General features: G+C 47.5%; 2 protein-coding genes, 7 non-coding genes and 8 pseudogenes across 9 annotated transcripts in view; 16 read left to right on the top strand and 1 right to left on the bottom strand.

Moving 5' to 3' along the window:
• The window catches only part of LOC133939454 (5S ribosomal RNA), a 119-nt pseudogene extending 105 nt beyond the window's left edge, over nucleotides 1-14 (top strand).
• LOC133933439 (zinc finger protein 260-like) overlaps nucleotides 1-2500 on the top strand; it is a 627571-nt gene that overhangs the window by 326089 nt on the left and 298982 nt on the right. The gene's annotated exons all lie outside the window — the stretch shown is intronic.
• The window catches only part of LOC133933462 (histone H4-like), a 556161-nt gene that overhangs the window by 477309 nt on the left and 76352 nt on the right, over nucleotides 1-2500 (bottom strand). The window lies entirely within an intron of this gene.
• Nucleotides 77-195, top strand: LOC133934888 (5S ribosomal RNA). Its single transcript, XR_009913053.1, has one exon. It is a non-coding gene; the product is annotated as a 5S ribosomal RNA (ribosomal RNA).
• Nucleotides 258-376, top strand: LOC133937332 (5S ribosomal RNA; annotated as a pseudogene).
• Nucleotides 439-557, top strand: LOC133942551 (5S ribosomal RNA; annotated as a pseudogene).
• LOC133935930 (5S ribosomal RNA) lies at nucleotides 620-738 on the top strand. The gene has a single exon (XR_009914052.1). It is a non-coding gene; the product is annotated as a 5S ribosomal RNA (ribosomal RNA).
• LOC133941290 (5S ribosomal RNA) lies at nucleotides 801-919 on the top strand. Its single transcript, XR_009915727.1, has one exon. It is a non-coding gene; the product is annotated as a 5S ribosomal RNA (ribosomal RNA).
• On the top strand, nucleotides 982-1100 carry LOC133947707 (5S ribosomal RNA). Its single transcript, XR_009919342.1, has one exon. It is a non-coding gene; the product is annotated as a 5S ribosomal RNA (ribosomal RNA).
• LOC133942489 (5S ribosomal RNA) lies at nucleotides 1163-1281 on the top strand (annotated as a pseudogene).
• Nucleotides 1344-1462, top strand: LOC133934243 (5S ribosomal RNA). The gene has a single exon (XR_009912434.1). It is a non-coding gene; the product is annotated as a 5S ribosomal RNA (ribosomal RNA).
• Nucleotides 1525-1643, top strand: LOC133937649 (5S ribosomal RNA; annotated as a pseudogene).
• On the top strand, nucleotides 1706-1824 carry LOC133946323 (5S ribosomal RNA). The gene has a single exon (XR_009918020.1). It is a non-coding gene; the product is annotated as a 5S ribosomal RNA (ribosomal RNA).
• Nucleotides 1887-2005, top strand: LOC133944029 (5S ribosomal RNA; annotated as a pseudogene).
• Nucleotides 2068-2186, top strand: LOC133938444 (5S ribosomal RNA; annotated as a pseudogene).
• LOC133940642 (5S ribosomal RNA) lies at nucleotides 2249-2367 on the top strand (annotated as a pseudogene).
• LOC133935066 (5S ribosomal RNA) overlaps nucleotides 2430-2500 on the top strand; it is a 119-nt gene continuing 48 nt past the window's right edge. Inside the window, exon 1 of the ribosomal RNA XR_009913225.1 lies at nucleotides 2430-2500. This exon is cut by the window's right edge and continues 48 nt beyond it. This is a non-coding gene — a ribosomal RNA (5S ribosomal RNA).

Here is a 2500-nt window from a genome sequence, read left to right as displayed (position 1 = left end):
AGGTGCTGTAAGCTTTTATCTTCTTTTACCTGACGTATTTACATGTATAAATAAGGGTCAGAGGGTGGACTCATTCGCTTAAGGCCACACCAACCTGAATACGCCCGATCTCGTCTGATCTCGGAAGCTAAGCAGGGTCGGGCCTGGTTAGTACTTGAATGGGAGACTGCCTGGGAATACCAGGTGCTGTAAGCTTTTTTCTTCTTCTACCTGACGTATTTACATGTATAAATAAGGGTCAGAGGGTGGACTCTTTCGCTTACGGCCACACCAACCTGAATACTCCCGGTCTCGTATGATCTCGGAAGCTAAGCAGGGTCGGGCCTGGTTAGTACTTGAATGGGAGACTTCCTGGGAATACCAGGTGCTGCAAGCTTTTTTCTTCTTTTACCTGACGTATTTACATGTATAAATAAGGTTCAGAGGGTGGACTCATTCGCTTACGGCCACACCAACCTGAATACGCCCAGTCTCGTCTGATCTCGGATGCTAAGCAGAGTCGGGCCTGGTTAGTACTTGAATTGGAGACTGCCTGGGAATACCAGGTGCTGTAAGCTTTTTTCCACTCTTACCTGACGTATTTACATTTATAAATGAGGTTCAGAGGGTGGACTGATTCGCTTACGGCCACACCAACCTGAATGCGCCCGATCTCGTCTGATCTCGGAAGCTAAACAGGGTTTGGCCTGGTTAGTACTTGGATGGGAGACTGCTTGTGAATACCAGGTGCTGTAAGCTTTTTTCCACTTTTACCTGACGTATTTACATGTATAAATAAGGTTCAGAGGGTGGACTCATTTGCTTACAGCCACACCAACCTGAATACGCCCGATCTCGTCTGATCTCGGAAGCTAAGCAGGGTCGGGCCTGGTTAGTACTTGGATGGGAGACTGCCTGGGAATACCAGGTGCTGTAAGCTTTTTTCCACTCTCAACTGACGTATTTACATGTATAAATATGGTTCAGAGGGTGGACTCGTTCGCTTACAGCCACACCAACCTGAATACGCCTGATCTCGTCTGATCTCGGAAGCTAAGCAGGGTCGGGCCTGTTTAGTACTTGGATGGGAGACTGCCTGGGAATACCAGGTGCTGTAAGCTTTTTTCTTCTTTTACCTGACGTATTTACATGTATAAATAAGGTTCAAAGGGTGGACTCAATCGCTTACGGCCACACCAACCTGAATACGCCCGATCTCTTCTGATCTCGGAAGCTAAGCAAAGGTCGAGCCTGGTTAGTACTTGGATGGGAGACTGCCTGGGAACCCAGGTGCTGTAAGCTTTTTTCCACTTTTACCTGACGTATATACATTTATAAATAAGGTTCAGAGGGTGGAATCATTCGCTTACAGCCACACCAACCTGAAAACGCCCGATCTCGTCTGATCTCGGAAGCTAAGCAGGGTCGGTTCTGGTTAGTACTTGGATGGGAGACTGCCTGGGAATACCAGGTGCTGTAAGCTTTTTTCTTCTTTTACCTGACGTATTTACATTGATAAATAAGGGTCAGAGGGTGGACTCTTTCGCTTACTGCCTCACCAACCTGAATACGCCCGATCTCGTCTGATCTCGGAAGCTAAGCAGGGTCGGGCCTGGTTAGTACTTGAATGGGAGACTGCCTGTGAATACCAGGTGCTGTAAGCTTTTTTCCACTCTTACCTGACGTATTTACATGAATAAATAAGGTTCAGAGAGTGGACTCTTTTGCTTACGGCCACACCAACCTGAATACGACCGATCTCGTCTGATCTCGGAAGCTAAGCAGGGTCGGGCCTGGTTAGTACTTGGATGGGAGACTGCCTGGGAATACCAGGTGCTGTAAGCTTTTTTCTTCTTTTACCTGACGTATTTACATGTATAAATAAGGGTCAGAGGGTGGACTCATTCGCTTACTGCCACACCAACCTGAATACGCCCGATCTCGTCTGATCTCGGAAGCTAAGCAAAGGTCTAGCCTGCTTAGTACTTGGATGGGAGACTGCCTGGGAACCCAGGTGCTGTAAGCTTTTTTCCATTTTTACCTGACGTATATACATGTATAAATAAGGTTCAGAGGGTGGAATCATTCGCTTAGAGCCACACCAACCTGAATACGCCCGATCTCGTCTGATCTCGGAAGCTAAGCAGGGTCGGGCATGGTTAGTACTTGGATGGGAGACTGCCTGGGAATACCAGGTACTGTAAGCTTTTTTCCACTCTTAACTGACGTATTTACATGTATAAATAAGGTTCAGAGGGTTGACTCATTCGCTTACGGCCACACCAACCTGAATACTCCCGGTCTCGTCTGATCACGGAAGCTAAGCAGGGTCGGTCCTGGTTAGTACTTGAATGGGAGACTTCCTGGGAATACCAGGTGCTGCAAGCTTTTTTCTTCTTTTACCTGACGTATTTACATGTATAAATAAGGTTCAAAGGGTGGACTCATTTGCTTACGGCCACACCAACCTGAATACGCCCGATCTCGTCTGATCTCGGAAGCTAAGCAGGGTCGGGCCTGG

Source organism: Platichthys flesus, chromosome 22 (genome assembly GCF_949316205.1).
Source record: "Platichthys flesus chromosome 22, fPlaFle2.1, whole genome shotgun sequence".
NCBI lineage: Eukaryota > Metazoa > Chordata > Actinopteri > Pleuronectiformes > Pleuronectidae > Platichthys > Platichthys flesus.
The sequence above is the reverse complement of the archived record's forward strand: the minus strand, read 5'-3'. Positions and strand labels throughout refer to the sequence as shown.